The 20371-nt window shown below is 45.9% G+C and overlaps 1 protein-coding gene across 3 annotated transcripts in view; it reads left to right on the forward strand.

Moving 5' to 3' along the window:
• Positions 1 to 2032: 2032 nt before the first annotated feature.
• Positions 2033 to 20371, forward strand: part of PPARGC1A (PPARG coactivator 1 alpha) — a 705257-nt gene continuing 686918 nt past the window's right edge. For 2 of the 3 annotated variants that reach the window (XM_056125625.1, XM_056125627.1), the window contains exon 1: positions 2033 to 2633. The gene's annotated coding sequence lies outside the window, so the exon portion shown is untranslated. Of the gene's footprint in view, positions 2634 to 4299; positions 4399 to 20371 lie in introns of those variants that run through there. The other variant, XM_056125626.1, reaches the window with a different exon arrangement.

A 20371-nucleotide genomic window follows, 5' to 3' on the forward strand; every position in this document is an offset into this window, starting at 1 on the left:
CACACATATATTCATATATATAGAGAGATAGATATAGATGTCCATATATATGTTTTTTTTTTTTTGGAGAGGAGGCTATACCCAGAAGTACTCAGGGATTACTTCTGGTTCCGCACTCAGATCACTTTCAGCAGGCTTGAGGGAACTATCTGGGGTGCTGGGGATCGAACTTAAGTTGGCAGAGTGCAAGGCAAGTGCCTTACCCACTGTACTATTGCTATGGCCCCTCAAACTATCACTTTTGAAACCTAGTCAGTTAGCAGGATTTGGGTTTGAAGGTAATACATTAAATTTCATCTCTCAGTGTTTTTTTTTCTGATTTTTTTCCAAGAAAAAAAATTTCTTTCCTCTTTATTAAAATCCATAGTGGCCACTGTGGTTAGGGACCACTGTTTTGAAACACCATTTTTCACAAACACAGAGAAGAGGATAGTGACCTATTTTTTGGAAAGATGATTTGACATATCTTTGAAAAATAAGCCAATCTCTGAGAAAACAGGTATTTAGCCAGTAATCTAATGTTTCTTGAGTCTCTATTCAGAGCAGAGTTATTTGCAAGAAAACAGAAGCTTGGGTTCTGGAGAGATCCTATTCTTCTGTTTTATTTCCCCTCTGAAATGATGAGTCGATGTTTGTGACATCACTGGGTTGCTGTGGAAATGTTTATTTCACAGAGGATTTCTACCTCAAGTGGGGAATTTACAAGAGGAAGTGTGAACTCCTGGAAAAACATAATTGGTTTAAACAAAAAGGGTCAGCGTTTGGAAAATAGATTCAGGAAGAAAACAATATAAATTGCCTATAACAGGTTGTTTTAAGTTTTCCTGCGAGGAATCACATACTTGAAAGAGCATCTTACATAGAGATTTAAAAAAAATCTCAATTGTACTTACTATAAATATCTGTCGAAAGCATTGGAGAGGGAGGAGAGAATTAGGGGGAGGAGCTAAAATGGGTTTTTGCAGAAATAAACTTTCAGCTACTCAAATTGAGGCTGAGAGCTTTGGTGCTAAAATGCTAAGGGTGGATTATATTCCTTTGTATTTTTATAACGTACAATGGATGTCAGAGAATAGCTTCATTTAAACAATTGTGACTCAAGGGGCCCGAATTTTCGTGCAGAAGCTACAAAATCCTTAAAAAAGAAAAGAAAAGAAAACAAAACAAAAAAAACGGTTAAATCAACAGAATGGCAAACTAGAGGCTTTCTTCCTGCTGGGGCAGTGTTGTCCCCTAAATCCACTTTTCAGTTCTCCCTGCCTAGCCTAGTTTGATGTAGCGTTGATTTAGCTTAACTACAGCAACCGGCTAAAGGAAGTGGGTTTGCATTTGGGATGGAAGGAGGCAGCCGAGGGCGTGTGCGTGTGCGTGTGCGTGTATGTGTGTGTGTGTGTGTGTGTGTGTGTGTTCGTTCGTGTGCGCGCGCGCGCGCACACGGGGTGATGGAGGGTTTGGGGGCGACGAGGGGCGCCGGCAAAGCAAGAAAACCGAGATATAGTAGTAACTGGGTGAAAATATTCTCCCCATAGCTGGAAGAGGGGTCTTTGCACGGGAAAGCAATGTTAGGAATTTAAAAAAAAAAGCATCCCAAACACAAACCCCCAATCTTCCAAGCGGGTCGGAGGAAGAAGGCTTGCCAGGAGGGTGCGGGGCGAAACGGGGGAACCTGTGCGTCCCCGCGGGCGTTTCTTTCCACTTGGGCGCGTCGGGGCTGCCCACTCGGCCAGCACGCACCTGCCGGGCGCTGCACCCGCGCCCCCTGCCGTCCCGGGCCACGCCGAGGCGGGGCGGGGCGGCGTGCGGGTGGCAAAGGTCTGGCGGCGCGGGGTGATTTAGTGGCCGGGGCTGTAGTACAGGCTGTCCCCGGCAGCCGGCGGAGTCAGCGCGCCCACGTGACGGCCCAGCTCTCCGGTGAGCTCCCCAAACAGACGCGCGCGCGCACACACACACACGCACACACACACACATACACACACACGCACGCACACACACGCACACGCACACACACACAGACACACACAGGCGCGCACTCACGCGCGCGCCCCCGCCGCCCCGCGCGCGCCCGCCCGCTCTGCCTCTGCGCCTGCCCTCCCCGCTCGCTCCTGCTCTCGCCTCCTCCTCGCGGTCCCTGCGGTCTCGGGCTCCGCGCGCGCCCCCCACGCACACGCACACACACGCGCGCACACGCGCAGCCGGTACAGGCGGCGGCGGCGGCGGCGGCGGCGGCGGCGGCGGCTGCTCAAGTCAGGACGATCCTCTCTAGGTACCGTCTTGAGCCGGCGGCGGCGGCGGCGGCGGCGGCGGCGGCGGCGGCAGCCCGAGCATCCCTGCTCGCCCCGGAGAGCGAGCGAGCGAGCGGCGCCCAGAGTTGCCATTCCCTCGGCCGTTCCCTTCCCCCCTTCCTCCCCTTGATTTTTGCGAGACAATTTCTTCTCCGCTTATCGGTTCAATTTGATTTTTGAGAATTTGGGGTTGCTTTTGTGTGTGTGCTTTTTTTTTTTCCCACCCCCCCTCCCTCCTCCCTTCCTCATTTTATTTGCATCCAGAGCATGGCGGGCTGCGGGCTGTCGGAAGACACCTTCTCTCCCTTCTTTTACAACTACGGCTCCTCCTGGGAAACCCCTTCCAACCAGGTAAGGGGTGGTTCGGGGCGGGCGGCCTCGTGCCCCCCGCCGCGCGCTCACTTGGCACTCGGCGGGGAGGCAGAGGATGGGAGGGGGGGTGGGGATACTGGGGGGCCAAGTGGGTCGCACTGGCTGGGGCAGAGCCAGCCGACGAGAGGAAGGTGCCCCCTCCCGTTACCCCAGCACTAGCTCTTCAGTCTCCAGGGTCTGTCGCGTCCCTCCCGTGCCCGATCTGCCATGGACACCTCCCCCCCACACCTCCCCAGCTCGGCGGGAGCCGGAGGAAGAGGCCCGAGCCGGCACGTTACCCCGAACAACTCCGGGCAGAATCAGGGAACTCGAGCGCAACCTTCTCCAAGTCGCCGCGGGCGCCGCGCCCCTGTGCACCCGGCGCCCGCCCGCCCTCCAGTTGCGCCGAGGGGCTGCGGAGCTGCCAGTCCCCAGTGACGTGCTGGCCGCCCCCGTCCACTCCCCCGGTGGCCCCCCGAGCCACCTCTTTCCCTAAAATGGCTGCAAATCTCAAGAGGAGGCGCCCCATGACCCCACGAGGGGGGGTGCAGAGTGGATGCTCGACTGCCCCTGACCCCACGCCTCCCCGGGCGCACACGGGCACCCGACGAACACACACACACTTAACTTTGATGACTGTGCAATGCAGTCCGGCTGCATCGTGCCCCTCCACGTTCCCTGCCGCCGGCCTCTAGGTGTGCATGTCGGTGTGACTTGGGGGTGGTGGTGGTGGGTGGTGGTGGTGGTGGTGTGTGTGTGTGTGTGTGTGTGGTGGCACTGGGGGGCTGACGCCGGAAGGGGTGTGTGTGTGTGGTGTGTGAAGGAGATGGGTGTTAGCAGGCCACTGGTGACCTGGCGAGACAGGCGTGTGCTCAGGGTCTAAGGGGTGCAAAAGCTATTCTGGGAGCCGGAGCGAGAAGGAGGAAAATGCCTTTTAATTAAATAACTGTGTAGTCTGCTGCCCCCACCGCTTGTTTGGTGAAAGTCTACAGGCTTCTGTCATCTCCAAACTACACGGGAAGTGAAGCAGGAGTGAGGGAGGAGTGGTGTGTGTGTGTGTGTGTGTGTGTGTGTGTGTGTGTGTGTGTGTGTGTGTGTGTGTTGGGGGTGTGAGATGGTCGAGTGCAGCCGCGTGTGTCCAGGTTGGGGAAAGTTGGGGGGGGGGGGTCCCGAGGCGACGTCAAGGAGCAAACGCTAGCAGGCTGCACAACGCGGTGGGCGGTCCGGGGCGTGCGGGATCCCCAGTCCGGGCAGCGCACCCTCGGCTGGGCTTTTGGGGGTGTCGAGGAAACAGAACGTCGTCGGCGCGGCTCAGCTCTCGGGCCGCCGAGGCTTCCGCGCCGCTCGCGGGGCTGCCCGCTGCCCTCGCCGGCTCTGGCGCGCTCGCTCTGGCGAGCTCGGGGCGGGCGGGACCCAGCCCGGCTCCCCCGACACGGGAGCTTGCAAACGCGCGCCGCAGGCTTAGAGGAACGGAGATGCCAAAGTAGTAGTTGCCGGGCGCAGGGCCGGGCGGGCGGCGGGGGCTGTCCAGGGCGCGCCGTGGCCGTGCGGGTGCGCGATCCGGCAGGGCGGCCGGGAGAGGCGCTGGCGGCGCGGCGGCGGCGGCGGCAGCGGTAGCGGCCGCGGCGGGAGACGGCGGCGAGCTCCGGCCACCCGGCCGGGCTGCCGTGGCGGGTGGGGGCCGTCTGGCTCGCCCGCGGGAAGCGCCGGCCGCCCGCCCCGGGGAAGCCGCCGCGGCTCCGGATGGAGCGCCGGGGCGGCCCAGGTGCGTGGAAAGTAGGGGGTTCGGGGTGAGGCGGTGGGGGGGGGGGAGGTAAAAAAAAAAGGAGAGGCCCCCCGCTGTGAGCAGAAACTTGCGGGAGCGACTGGGTTGGGCAGGCGCGGGAGTTGGGGAGCTGTGTGTGTGGGGGGGGGGGTGTGGGTGTATGTGCGTTGGGGGGGGGGGTGGGCGTCCAGAAGGGTGGCGGTCGGGTCCACTGGAAACGCTTTCTCCAAGCATCCCAGCCCGGCTGGCGGGTTCCTGGTGGTCCCCCACGCCTCCCCGCACCCGCTGCCTATTGCAGAGAGCCAATGATCGCTCAGGCTCGGGGAAACTCCGGCTGTCCAGGAGCGGGCGTTCGTGAGCCTCTGTGTGTGTGTGTGTGTGTGTGTGTGTGTGTGTGTGTGTGTGTGTGTGTGTTATGATAAGGGGCGGAGGAGTGAGTGTGTGTGTGTGCGCGCGCGCGCGCGCGCCTGTGTGTAGGACTCAGAAACCAACCCCGGCTTGCCTTTGAGGACCAAGACCAGCAGGAAAGACTTGCACCAGGCACCCGGCAGTGCACCCCTGGACCCTCCGGGATTCGGCATTTCTCGGCAGCAACCCCTCACCCCCACCCACCCTTCTGAGTCGATGGCATCGGGATAAGTTTCCAGGCGCTTATTTCTCACCCGCGCCTTAGGGCTGTGAAACTCAAGGGCCACTTGGTTCTCCCGCGCGGGAAGCTCGGCCAGGGGGTCTCGGGCGGCAGGGAGCTCGAAGCCACCCTGCCTGGCCGCGGCGCGAGGGTCGGCCACCTCCTTAGCGAGAGAGGGAACAAGTCCTTTGAGAGCGTTGTAAACCAAAGGGCCCGATTCTGCCAGAAAGCACTCAAGTGCCAAGGCCCGGGAAAGCTGGGGCGGTGGGTGGCAGGGGCGGGGCGCGGCGCAGGGTTGGAGTCGAGGCCGGGGAGGGGGAGTCCCCCCACCCCGAGAAGCAAGGGGATGAGTGGGGTGGGTGCCGTAGAGGGAAACCGAGCCGCGTCCCCGGGCAAAGTTAGTTGAAGTTGCTGGGGAAAGGCAGAAGGAGCATCCTTGGAGCGAGGCGAGGGAGAGCCGGGCGGCCAGCAGCCCGGGCGTGCGTTTCTGAGAACGCAGCAGGCGCTGCACGGAGGAGGACCAGGAGCTCGCGGGCGGGGACTGGTAGCGCGCTACCCGGGGTGCCGCGGCATTGTATGCTGGGGAAAGGGAGATTATTGGAAATATCGATCTCCTCTTCCAGTGGTGCGGGATGAACTTTAAGATAAAGTAGGGAAACAAATCAGAGAGGTCCATCATTAGATGGGGCCCGCAGGGGCATCTCTGTGGCTCGGGCGGGCGTTCCACCAGGCTGTGTCTTTCCAGCGCAGCTCGTCCCCGTGCTCCGCGGGTGGGGTGGGGGTGAGGGGAGGGATGTACGTGCAGGCGGACCTAGGTTCTTACGGAGCTCCAGTATGCACCCTCAGCCCTTTGAGCACGGGGCAAAGGACTGAGAAACCCGCTCCTAACTGTCCTCTCGGCAAAAAAGAGAAGCCCTCGCCACAATAGAAACCGGACTTGAAATGTCTTCTTGAACGCCTGGCGCAAGGCTCGCTGTGGGGAGGCCTGAGCCAAATTTGAAAGAGTGAGACTTATTCATGTTTTTTTTTTTTTAAAACCTGAATTGGTGCCAAACAGCAGACAAATCCTCCGTTCCCTAAAAATAGCAACAGCTCTTCAAATATAATTTGTTTACTCTACCTCAATTAAAAATAAAACCTTCTTCCTAGTGTTATAAAGTGCTTATGAAGGTAAGGGTTGACTGAACTAAAAAAAAAATCAAGCTTTTTATTTCTAGATCAATATGATGTACTTTCAACATCTAATACCATGTAAAAGGAGCCTTTTTACAACATCAATAGCAGCCAGGCATGGCTCCCTAAGAAACTCTTTTCCTGGAATCACAAGGCATTTTGATTACTTTCATTTTCACAAGAAACATGATTATGACACCTCTGGTTATAAACAAGCAAGTGAAAGAAATAATGAAGATGGGGGTTCTTCCTATTGAGATCTGGAAATTCGGAACAATTGGGGCCCATGTTCATGACTGAACATAAAAACAAAGAGCTCTGCCACTAGTCATTGTGGACTGGGAGGTTTCTAATTATTCGGGGGCATTTTATCTTTAAAGCTGGGTTGTGGGGCTGTAGCAGGGAGATTTTGGGGGGATATGAAGGAACCCAATGTGTGTTTGAGCCCAGATTGCATGCACTGCCATTTAGACACTGGGAAATTTCATCTTCTAGTAGATTTTGTTGTAGATCTTTTGCACCCACTTGTCAATGTGCAAAATATACCATAGTGAGAATTGGTGTGTGTGTGGGGGGGTGAGGGGGGGAAACGGTGGAAGCATCTGCTTAGGTTGAATTTCTTTCTTCAATTAGAATGAAAACCCCAATTAAAGTGTAGATGTGCAGTGTCTCTGATTTGGCTGAGTGCAGTTGACAACAGACCATTCTTTAATTTACAGTTTCACGCCTAGGGATGGCAGTAAGTGTCAGCGTCCCAGACCCAGCTTTCTCTTGTAATGTTGTTCTTTTCAACCTTCGAGGCTCGCTCATCGTCATTGCTTCAGCTTCTCTGCTCCATCACGCTGCAGGCTGGGCAGCGGTGATTCCTGCGGGCAGGCTGGACCTGGGTCACCTTATTAGTTGTCACTTTATTGCCCCAAATAGAAGCAGGCCAGGTCTGTATGATGTTGAATCAATCAACTGAAAGTGAAAAATGGAGCCAATTAGCTGACTGCTTCGTTGTCCATGGGGCTAGATATCTCACTTTATTTACCTGATTGACCAGTTTTGGATGGCTTCAACCTGCGTGTGTGAAAAGACCTTTCCACTAGGCCAGACTAGACCTTTCTCCACCCCACATTTCTTTTCTCACTGGCCCCCCGCCCCCACACATATTCCAGACTACACATATACAGTGGCACCCTTACCCAGATCTGCTCAGAATAGGCCATGGCTTTTTTGAATTCAGCTCTGGATTAACCCAGGTCCAGGGCTGGCTTCAGATTAGCCATCGTCTATTCTGGTTTAATTCTTGGTACCCACTCTTTCTTTTCAAGCAGGCAAGAGGCTCCAATGCAGCTCCACTAATGGATGTGGGTAAGTTGAGAGCTTGTGCCGACTGCCTTTTACTTTCTTAAAATTTAAAAAAAAATTTTTTTTGGAACTGGACTCTACTACTATGACTATGGATGACCATAGCAGAAAGCAATCCACGGAGGGAGACTTCTTTTACATCCAGTCCAAGTACTATCAAGCATTCTAGATCTTTCCCCTCTCTTCGGGGTATTGCACAATTCATAAAGTGGCAGCACTGTTTATATTGATGAGTCAAGATTTGGAAATGTCTTTACTTGGGAGAGGTGTTAGAAAACCAATATCTTAAAGCCTGAAAATATAAACTGGACTTCTATCATTTGAAACATTTTTATTTTCCTGAGGATGTAGATATAGAGTACAAAAATAGTTTTTAGCAGCAGTTCAGTAGACTTAACTTTAAATACATTTTAGAAGCACACCTATAAATCCAGATCACCTAACCCCAGGATTTCCAACACGGGGTTTCTCCTAGGTAGATAGAAAAGTGAGAGAGATTTATAATAACTTGATTTTGTTGTAGATTTTCCAGTAAGGCTAACTTCCTTAAGGCACAGCTTGAAAATATTGTTTGCTTTTCTTGATAAAGTTCTATGAATCTCAAGCTTGGAATCAAGAAGCAGTGAAATAGCATTATCAATTGATTAATGCTGTTTTGAAACGTTAAGGTATTTAATCTCCATGGCATCCTACGAGGGATGTTTTGTTATTATCCCCTTTTCTATACGAGGAAAATAAAGCACGGAAAGTTAACTTCCTTAATGATCTCAGTGCTGGCTAGGGGCCTGTGAAGCTAGTCACAAGGGCAGTGTCATTTCAGAGCCAGGGTGCCAACTCTTACTCTCTCTACCCTACTCAGTGCTTCTGTATGATGGAGACACATCTGTACACATCTGTACAACAGACACATGCAAATTTCTAGCAAGTTTGAAATGGTGTCATTCATTTATCAACTTCAAGAGATAGCAAGATCTTCCTGGTCCATTTATCTCTCCAATGTTTTATGTAACAGGATTTTATTCTCTTTGGTGAATAAGACTGTTTGCTTTGGAAAAGAAATAATGGGGGCTGGAGAGGTAGTACAGTGGGTAGGGCATTTTTTTTTCCATATAGCTGACCAGGGCTTGATCCCCAGCATCCCATATGGTTTCCTGAGCACTACCAGGGGGTAATGCCTGAGTACAGAGACAGGAGTAGACCCTGAGCACCATTACTAGGTGTGGCCTCCAAACCAAGTCAACCAAACGAAAAACCCTAATGAGAGGAGGCAGTTTTGTTTGAGCCAAATCAACTGTACCTAATGCTTTTTTTAAAAAGAAATTCTTGGTGATTGGCCTGATATTTGGGTTTGCCATTCTTTTGAGTTTAAATGGTTGATCCAGTCTGAGAGACAGTAGACAGATTCTTTAGGTTGCCAGATTCCCACATCAGATAATTATAATTTTGGGGAGAGTACATTCTATATACCAGTAGAATGATACATGAATGCAATAATTTTATGAATTCCCAGTGCATAAAAACCCAGTATCTAAGCATATATATTCTATGTTATATCATAGCCTCATCACATTTGATAACATTCTGATGCATCTGAATGAATAAAGTGGCCATGTTTTACATTGGTAGCAATTTATTATAAGTCTCTTACATTCATTTCTACTTTGGAGCCCGTGTATATATATATGTATATATATGTATTTATATATATATTAATACATATACTCACTTTCATTTAATAAGCACATCCATGTCCTTTTGGGTTCGTATCATAGATGTTTGTGACTTCCTTTAAATTTACCTCTCTCAACCCGGCTGTGTTATAACAGGTGTCTTCTGTGCTGAATCACGCACCTAACATTTATGTCCATCATGAACTAATGCCTTTGAGTGCGACTTTCCTTGTATTGCGATCTTCCAAAAGATAGTTGCGAGAAGGGGAGGGCAGACATTAAATGTCAGTAGTTACAGCAAGACAGTCTGTAGGAAGAGGGCACAGTTCCTCACCATTTCCGCATGCCCGCGGCCCTGGCAGAAATGTAAAAGTGCAGGCTTTGCAGCGGGAGGAGACGGGGTCATCTCCCCTTTGGAGTCATCATCAAGGAAGCAGAACTTCCTTCCAGAGAGACCATAGGAAATCAATGATCACACTTTGCCAGTGAAGAGGTAAATGTGGACAGCAGACGGCGTGAAATAAAAGGGCAGCAGCAAAGTGATTTACTCCAGAAGGCAGTGTGACTTTTGGCTCCCTTCAAAGAATTCACATTTTGGATATAATAATTATATTTAAATGTTTCTTTCTTGGAGGCTGCACTCCCCCCCGCCCCCCCCCCCCCCATTTTAATAGAAAGGAAAGGTGAAGATGCATTGAGGGATCAGTGCCTTTTTCCTTGAAGAGAGTGATTTTGTTATCAAGCAGAGCATCTGGAATATGGGCCCAGCCTCCCTTCACCCCATTTTTTTAAAAATAAAAAAAAGATGTGATTTATGAAACAATGACTGGATTTCTGTTCTGTTTATTTCATACATGCCCTGGTGCGGGGTTGGGGGTGGGAGCTCTGCTCACCTCGACCAGAGGTGCTGCTTGTCAAGCTGGAACAGGAGGAGAGAGTGGGGGGCTGGGGAGAGGCTCCCTCATGTGAAGGGAAATGTAGGCGTGGAAGCTTAATGAAATGTGGAGAGCAGGTGCGTGGTTCTAATATGCTTCCCCTCTTTAGCATGCACTTCTGATTGCTTTGTGAGCACATCTTCTTGTAGATTTGAAATGTAGAACTAGGGGTAATAGCCCAGGGCCACAGTGAAAGTCTGGCTTGTATCCGGAGAACTCAAAACATCCACAGACTCTCTGAAAGGCTACCACAAAGCCAAACTTGCCAAAAAGATACAAAGAAAAAGCAAGAAAACTTGAACCAACAACCCCGACCATCTTTTGCTCCCGCTTTATTATTTCCAGTAGCAATTTTGTCCCTAATGTTAATAACAATGAATGATTATGATTCCGTAGTTTCGTTTACAGCATAAATTAGCATTTTGTTTTCTGTTACAGCTTTTGAATGAGGAATTATAATGTATAATTTGCTGAAAATAGATGTTATCATCTCTTAGGATGAGAACAACCACATAAACTTGAACAAATGATAAAAATGGAATCAATTACATTTCAAATGGAAGTAGTTTACAAACCTCCAAATACAAAGTGGCAGTAGTAGCTGGTTATTGTAACAAATAATTAGTTTTTTTAAACAACATTTATTGAATTCCATTGACAATTTGGTAATTGTTCACAGGCGACGGTAGCCCTCCCCCTTCCACAGCGAAATGTGGTGTGGAGTGACTGCATTTTATAAACTGCAGTTGGCCTCATTATTTAGCGTTGCAACCAGAATGCATATTTTTTTGCTTCTGTAACCCTCTCTGAGTAATACAAAAACATCACATCAAATAAAATGATGTCACCAAGCCTAGTTGGTGCCTTAAGATAAGTACCCACGTGCTGATGATTCAAAAGATTCTTAGGCTCCAAAGAAAGAAAAGAAGCAAATAGTCAAAATGGATGTGTGAGTCCATGTTGAAGGGGTGGGGGACATTTGAAATTATTGATCAAATAGCAATCAGATCTTTCCTTTGGCAAGAAAGAATTTCTCTTTTCCGCCTTTCCTCACTCGCCTTCCCATAAAGCTTCTGATTTTGTATTGTTCTTTTCAATGTTTTTGGCGGGGCGGGGGGGGGGGGGGGGAGTGGTGGGGAGGAACACAGTTTGGGCCACAGCCTGGTGGTGGTCAGGCTTATTCCTGGCTCTGTGCTCAGGGATCACTCCTGGTAGTGCTCAGGGAACCATGTGCAGTACCAGGAATCTGACTAGGCTTGGCTGCTTATAGGCAAATTCCCTAATCCCTGTATTCTCTCTCCAGTCCAATTTTTGTTTATATATATATGTCATTCTGACTCTGTTTAGGAAGCTTCTTGTGGGAGGTAATCAGGGAAAGAGGACTGAATAAATGGCTGAAATTTCAGAAAATGGCTTATACCATCACATGTGTCTAGTTATTTATTGTTCTTTGAACCATCCCTTACGATGGTGAGTACAATTCTGCGATGTCAGTTTTGAAAATGGGAATTTGAAGAATCAATGAATCATGCCTTCATTTATGCCTTGGATTGGCTTACCACTAGGTTCACTAGACCTCTTAATTTTTAAAATGAAAAATTGTGTTATATAGTTAATACATTAAGAAAGGAGAAGGAAAAGTGGGAATCTGAGCGTTTTTCATTTTCATTTTATTTATTTTTTTTCGTCTCTGCTCCTTGCTGAGTGGATCATTTATTTTTGATTATTTCTAAAAGATTAATCTATTTCTTTAAAGTTAATATGCAAAGAAATATGTTCAACATCACTTTATTTTTAGATCCCACGATTTAGTCTGAAACAAATCAGTGGTGCATTATAAACACACAAGAATGTATCTAATGACAGGAGTCAGGCTGAACAGATGCTAAAAAAGATGCTTCGTGTGAAGTCGAGGGAGCTGCAGGAGGGAGTGGAAAAAATCTCTAGAAGTTGGAGGGCTTGTGAGGTGAACACTACAGGGACTTTTCACCCACCGAAATGGTGCCTGTGTGGCTCAGAGCAGAAGAGACTCTATTTGCTCCCAAGTAAAAGTAGGGCAGATGGAGATCCAGTGCCTGGAGTGGTGGGTAGGACTGGAGGGGACCCTGGACCCGGAAACACATTTGTTACCAACAAAGGGCTGAGACCTCCAAGTCAGTTCTCAAATATTTATAGAGCTAACACCTGCTGACATGACACCCAAGCTAAGTACCTGGCAGAGAGTACGTTCCCTGTAAGTTCTACTGTGTCAATCATAATAGATGCATGAACTATAACATTCTGGACTTCTAATTTCCTGAATGCTTCCTACTGATGACCCATTTAGCCATCACTTAACCTGAGATGGGTACTATTTGTAGTAGTATGCTTTATTTCTCATGACGGAGTATAGACTCAGAGGGGTGAAGTGACTTACCAAGTGGCTTACAAATGAGTAAATGGTGACAACTAGAATTTGTGTCTATTGTCTGGGTCCAAGCCCATGTCTTAACCACCTTACTAGGCTACCATCAAGTGGGAGAACCAACTGTGGTTGACAGAAGCATCCAAAATGAGTGGAAACTTGCTGCCTTTCAGCTTGGATTTGGGTTAGAAGCAGTCTCACTTCTGGGCAGGAAGAAGTTAGAAAATGGTTAAGTCGTCAGGAAAGGAACAGGTGACAGTGCTAGAGTTCTTTAGATGAGTCAGGGTGGGGTGTGGTGGGGGCCCTAAAGGGAACTGTTAATTTTGGCTGGAAGAGCAGCATAAGGCTTTACAAAACCAGTGGCATTTGACCTGGGTTTTGGAAAGTTGGGAAGATATGGGCAGGTGGAAGGGAGGGTGGAAATAGAGCAAAAGGAAAAGCATAAGGGAAGGAATTTGTCAAGAAGTTGTGAAGGGTTTTTTTTCTTTTTGTTCCTGAATTTCTTTTTTTCCTCATTCAGCAAGATTCACTAAGCACCTAAAGTGGGCTTGACTGGAATTTCAAGGAACTTTTAGTAGGGAAGACACAAATTATATATATATATATATATATATATATATATATATATATATGTGTGTGTGTGTGTGTATACATATATATCTATGTATATATCTCCTAGGTATAGGTATAGAAATCCCTTTTGCATCAATGGTCATATACACTCATATAGTTCATATATATTTATGTTATCAATTTTTTTCCTCTTTTGTCTTTGGGGAGGGTAGGTCTTTTATTTTATTTTATTTTTTGTTTTTTTGAAGGGGAGGACTTGGGCCATACCCAGTGATGGTCAGAAGTTACTCCTAGCTCTGTACTCAGAAATTACTACTGGCAGTGCTGATCATGTAAGGCGCCAAAGATCAAAACCCAGTCAGTGGTGTGCAAGACAAGCACATTACCAGCTGTACTATCTACCCTTCCCCTCTGATGTTTTTTCTTTTTCTATTTCTTTTCTTTTCTCCTTCCCTCTTCCCTCCCTCCCTCCTTCCCTCCTCCCTCCCTCCCTCCCTTCCTTCCTTCCTTCCTTCCTTCCTTCCTTCCTTCCTTCCTTCCTTCCTTCCTTCCTTCCTTCCTTCCTTCCTTCCTTCCTTCCTTCCTTCCTTCCTTCCTTCCTTCCTCTCTGTCTCCTCAGGGAACCATAGATCGGGTCAGGAATCAAATAGGGGTTGATTTCACATGAGACAAGAGCTGTAACCATCATACTCTCCAGACCCTCCTCCAGTTCTTTATCTTTCTTCACTGCCTTTTCCTTTTTCTGTTTTCTTCTTCCGGTCTCATCTTCAGACTCCGCCTCCTTTCCCTTAATCCTCTTCCTCCTCCTCCTTTTTCCTTTAATCTGTGTGAGGCACCAATGAAGAAAATAGGAGAAAGAATATAGAGAGAAGACAGGTGAAAAGGTTCAGGATCTGCCTTTTCCCTTATCTAAAATTTGAAAACTGACAAGTGGACTTCAAAGGCTGAATGGACAGGTTTCAGATTCTCACCAATAAGCGCCTCCCTCCCTTTCCACTTTTAAAGCAAGAGAAGCCTGCAGGCTTGGGATCCTATGAGTGACTGGCTAGAAGCTTTTCACCCTGCGGTTCTCTCACAAGCAAGAAGGAAAAAATCTTTCAAACTTAGTTAAGTGAAGATCTTTTGCAGCTTTTAAAATGTGCTCTGTTGACAATGTTAAGGGAACTGTTTAGTAACTCAAACGTAAGCTTTTATTTTGGATTTTATTGCACTACTAACCTCTCTCTGGGCTAAAATGTGTCTCCCAAGCTGAAGACTAGTGTTGTGTCTGAACTTGGGAGCAGGGAGGGATGCAATGAGGCCTGTGCAATGACACTAATGAAACTCTTTCTGTATGTGATATTAAACTGAAAGTGTTTCTTAGCCTCAGAAAAGAGTAACAAATTGTACAAGGAAACGGAATCATCTTTATGATGTTTATAAAAAGCATTTTATTTTGGGAAGTAGGACTCTATTGCTAATTGATTTCCTGACCCTGCTACTAACAGTTTTGTTAGAAATAATCATAAAAATATTCCCCCAAATCAAACAGATCTTAAGAAGTTGTTAGCAAACAATGGGTTGCTTTCTTGTGTACACATATTAAAATAGATACTGGTTCAATTTTCTTCAGTTTTGGCCCTGTTCATTCTTTCACTGTACGAGTGTAATCAAATGTGATGACATTTTGGGGAGTGCATGTAAGCCGTAAAATGCTCTCTCAGTCATAATTACTGTGGTAGAAGGAGAGTGTTTTCTGAAACAAAAAAAAAATATTTGTATTACAATAACATTGAATTTAAACCCAGAAATAAAGTAAATGTAAAATAAATGTGCACTAGACTCAGTTAGCTGATAATTTTTCAAATGCTTGTTTACAGTGATATTAAACATTTGCATTGTGAGGCCTCATTCAAGGAATAATAACTCAATCTATATTAAATCTCTGTGCTTCTTCTGTAGCTGATTCTGTCAAGTGACCTCTCAAAACATCCCAAATAAGCATCGACTAAGGTCACCATAGGCTAATGAGTCTTCACCCAAGCTTCACTTAGTTGTTTAAATTAAGTAATTAGAGAATGTTCTGTAATATGAGGTCTTTAAAAATACCTGGATATTCCTTGATTTTTTTCAGGAGAATTTGGGGACAATGCCTCTACCGAATAGAATTTGAGCATCTACAGAATAGAAGACTTTATACATTTTAGTTTTTCCTGAAAACTAGTTTTCTTTTCTAACTATTGTGCTGAGAACAAATTGCTGTAGTTTTCTCTTAGCTGGTTTATACATGGTTTTTGTAACTCACAACATTAAACAGTGTAGATCACAGAATAGGTATTAAAGAAAACCTTTAATGATAGTTTAAAAATGGAAATAACCTTTCACTCATTCTAGGAATAAAAAAACAATCAGTCCTGAATTCAAAAAGTATCTGAACACAGAAAGGCAGAATATTCATTTCCAAAAGGACATTTATAGAGATTCTCCTCTCAAAATTAGAACAACTGCCTCTTCTGTTCTGCATTTTCGAGTAGAGGGTGTATTTTCTTTCTTCCTTTATTTTATCTTTTGGTGGTAGGGGGGAGACCTGGAAGTGCTCAGGTGCTCGAGAGTCACTCTCCGTGGTGCTCAGGGAACTGAATGTGATGCTGAGGGTTGAACCTGGCCTCCAGCGAGCAAAACTCTCTTAATCCAGACCTTCTTCCTTTGTATTTTACAACTTAAGATAAAAATATTTTCAGCTTCATTTTCTAGGGCATGCTTTTATCATACATCAGGAAACTTGATTAAAGCGTATTATTGATTTTTCTTACTAGAGATATGGTACATTAAAAAACTTTTTTTAAGTGATTGAGGCTCTGTGATTTTCAGTATTCTTAACAGTGGTTTCCAATGCACATAATTCTAATATACGGTACTTTTTGTTTTGATAATTTTTTTATGAAAGCCCAGAAAATCCAAATAGTGTAGAGACCTAAGGATATTCACAGACATTATTATTAGTATTATCATTATTATTATTATCATTATCATTATCATTATTATTTTGGTACCATACCTGGCAGTGGGCTGGAGCAATAGCACAGCGGGTTGGGTGTTTGCCTTGCATGCGGTCAACCTGGGTTTGAATCTTCCATCCCTCTTGGAGAGCCCGGCAAGCTACCGAGAGTATCCCACCCACACAGCAAAGCCTGGCAAGCTACCCATGACATATTCGATATGCCAAAAACAGTAACGAGTCTCACAATGTAGACATTACTGGTGCCCGCTCGAGCAAATTCATGAACAATCGGAGAATAGTGCTACAGTGCTACCTGGCAGTGTTCAGAGCTCTGAGCTCAGTGATCACTACTGGCACTACTCAGAGGAACCATATGCAACGTTGAGGATGGAACCTGGGTTAGCAACATGGAAAACAAGTGCCTTTCTTGCTGTACCATCTGTCTGGCCCAACAGATACTATTTTAATATGTATCTGTCTAGTCTTTGTTCAAGGTCTATTTGTTTCATTTTAAAATTGGTATTACATGTAAATATTTTACAATCTAGTTTTAAGCTGATTAGCATTCTGACATGCCATGTAATACTTCCTATCTCATGTCTGTTAGTGGCTCTATACTATGGCTCCATTGAGTGAATTGTAGGACCATTTATTTAACCATGCTTCAAAATATTGGATATTTAGGTTGTCAGCAATTATTACTAAGCCAAGTACATATCTACAAGCATTTGTTTAAGATAATATCCAAGAGTAAAATTGCTGGCTTACAGATTTTAAGATTTTTGAGCTGATTTTATTTTAGAAAAAGGTGAAACAATTTATACCCCTGATGCTACACATCAGGGTACCAAAAAAAAAAATCTCTTCTGAGATGAATCCTCACCTGACTGCATTTTCTTTGTCCATTTGAAAACTTCAAAATAAACCTTTAAAATGACCTTCTCAGTCAAATGGTCATGCTTGCAACTATGATGACCTTTTTTATCTTTAGTTTTTACACATTCTTTTGGACCCAAAATGTGGGTCAGATGGTCTAAGCAAAGAGTTTTTTTTTATCAAGAATTTAGCTTATTAGATGAATGATCATTTCTTTTTCCAGGACCTATCTCTGTTAATACCTTCCTGCTTACATCCACTGAGATCTACAAAAAGAAAAAAAATTCTTTCTTATTCTGTTCACTCAGTAAACTACTTAAACTTCCAAACAAGGAATCAGCCTGGACTTTAATTGGTACCTCTTGTCTTTCCTGAGGAAGAGGAATACTAGCTCTATACTCACGCATCATTGTTGTTAGTCTGGTCTGAACTGAGACATGATAAATCTTATAAATATCTGTGAAAATAAAGCCTCTTTAAAAAGGTATTCATGCTTAAATCCCACAATGAAGGGCATTTTGATTTTTCTTGGCCTTGTCCCATCTTCTTTCTCAGTTAACATGCTTTCAGCCTTTTCCACAGTGCCTGTGGACCCATTAACAAAATAATTTCCCCCGTTCTTGCAGCCAATGCTTCCCTAAGAAAATGCATTGGTGGTAGGATCAGCAGCTTTTCACTGGTTTACGTTGCTTGGGTCCAGAGGAGCTGTGATTGTGTTGCTTTCAGTACAACACTTTGTTCACCATCATGAAACTGATTCCTGTAGCTCCCTATGAAAGTCCCATAGACCCCCCACCCCCACCCCAATCCTTTTTCTTGATGTCTTATCACCTCTTGTATTTCTTCTTGTCCCATGAGGGCTCCAACACTTGCTCACATCCTCTTCCCAACTCCTTTTCCAAACTCCCATTTCCAGGACAATCTTTAGTGTCTATGGTTGGAGAATGATGTACCCCAAAGGATTAGCTTCAGAGTTACAAAACGGCTCTACCCCATATTGGAAGCCTAATCTATTGCCCAGACTGGGAACTTATCCTTTGGAATGGCTCTGTTTCTTGAGCCTTCAACTCCAGTGTTACATGAATGATTATAGCCTCATAATCTTTCTTCCAAGATCTCTGTCCCTGTTTTGCTGTCCCTTTCTCCTTTTCCCCATTCATATTCAGGCTCTTCTCAATTTTTTTTTGGCCACATCAGAGCCAAAACCACAAGATCCTTAATCTTGCATTTTCTGTTCACAAAAATACCTTCTCAGGTTTATCAAAACAGCTACCTCCGGCTTCTGATACAAGGTTTTGCTTGTTGTTGGAAAAACTCAGTCATGCTAAAAACTCAGTCACTGTTACTTATTTGTCCATGAACTCAGGGCCATTCAGCAAACCTTGTGAGATCGATCATCAAGTTCAGTCATTGACTGTAGTTGCAACTATGAACGCATCCTGATAACCTCAGCTCCCCCTGTCCACCATGGGTCCCTTTCCAGGTGACAATTCATGGTGGACCACTGTGAATTCCCTCAGCCTCTTGTCTCATATCCGTAAGTTCTCTGTCTCTGCCCATGTTTCCTTACACCTTTGCTGTGGATTCCCTCTCCTCACATCCCCCCCTTTGATCCACAGTTGATGGTTTTATGATTCTATGGATCAGAAGTAAATATACTCAAACCTATTCCATCTTGAAAAATTCCTACATTAACTTTTTACCTCTATTTAAAGCAATATATGGAGCGATAGCACAGTGGGTAGGGCGTTCGCCTTGCAAGCAGCCAACATGGCCGACCTGAGTTCGATTCCTCTGCCCCTCTTGGAGAGCCTGGCAAGCTACCAAGAGTATCTCGACTGCACGGCAGAGCCTGGCATGCTACCCGTGACTTTTCGATATGCCAAACACAGTAACAACAAAAGTCTCCAATGGAGACGTTACTGGGCCCGCTCGAGCAAATTGATGAACAACGGGAGGACAGTGACAGTGACAGTTTTCATTAGAGGTTTTCTTTTCTTCCCTTTATTGAATGGCATGGAAGGCCAAAAGGATCTTGCAAACTATACACATAATGGCACAAATCCACATGACAGCAGGTTGGTTTCTCTCCATGCCTCAATAGATTCCTGGAGCTCTGAGGAGATTATAAGGCAGGTGGCCCATCTTCCAAGTTCAGCAAGGAATTAGAAATATGCAGTGTTTCCAAACCCTTTCCTCCCATTTACTTTGAATGTTCTTTAATTAGGGACCCATCTTCACCACTTTATTATAACTATTCTGGAAATAACTTCATAATTCATAAATGCCAGGAACTTAATATAATTTTTAAAAATATTTCTATGGCTTTGACTCTGGGAAATTCCACTAACTTCTGCATCTTTGTGTTTTCTCTTCTCTCTTATTGACCCTCTGGTCTTGCCTGACCTTAAATATGATGTTCCTAGAGACCCAAATTGAATTGCTTCTTTTATCACTATTCTTGATCTCTTGTGGCAACCTACTCAGGCATGAAAATCAGCCTCATGAATGTCTTTTGGATTTCTATTTCCAGGTAAATTTCTCTCCTGAGCTTCAGAACTAATTAACCAACTGGGTACTTGACAAGCCCCATTGATATTTCAAGTCCAATATGTCCAAGAATTCCTAATCCTTATTTGTTGCTCTTGAATTCCTTATCTGGGCCACAGACAGAAATATTCACCTTATATATCAGTTAAGTTCTACAGTATATCAGACTATCCACAAACTTTGATCTTCAAACAATTGCCACTCAGGAGGATATAATTATGTGGGTCAAGAATGTGGCCTGCTCAGAAACACATGCTAGGGGAAAAGGCAGCTCAGATAGAGAAGGGAGCAGCAAATAAAGGGTGTTGGGAGGACCCTCCCAGGATGGGAGAAGCATGCTGAAAGTAGACTGTAGACCAAATATGATTGCCACTCAATGCCTCTTTTGCAAACCACAGCACCCAAAAGGAGAGAGAGAACAAAAGGGAATGCCCTGCCACAGAGGCAGGGTGGGATGGGGTGGTGGTGATGGAGGGTGGGAGGGATACTGGGATCCGTGGTGGTGGAAAATGGGCACTGGTAGAGGGATGGGTACTTGATCATTGTATAATTGAAACCCAAGCACAAAAATTTGTAAGTCTGCAACTGTACCTCATGGCGTTTCATTAAAAAAAAAAAAGAATGTGGCCTGCTAAAAGAAGATAGATAGGGAGGGAGGGAGTGAGAGAGAGAGAAGAGAGAGAGAAGAGAGAGAGAAGAGAGAGAGGAGTGCCTGCCATAGAGGCAGGCTGTGGAGGTGGATGGAAGGGAAATTGGGACATTGATGGTGGGAAATGTACATTGGTGAAAGATGGGTGTTTGTTTGAATGTTGTATGACTGAAACCCAATCA

This window comes from Sorex fumeus, unplaced genomic scaffold, assembly GCF_029834395.1.
Source record: "Sorex fumeus unplaced genomic scaffold, SorFum_2.1 ptg000055l, whole genome shotgun sequence".
NCBI classification, from domain to species: Eukaryota; Metazoa; Chordata; class Mammalia; order Eulipotyphla; family Soricidae; genus Sorex; species Sorex fumeus.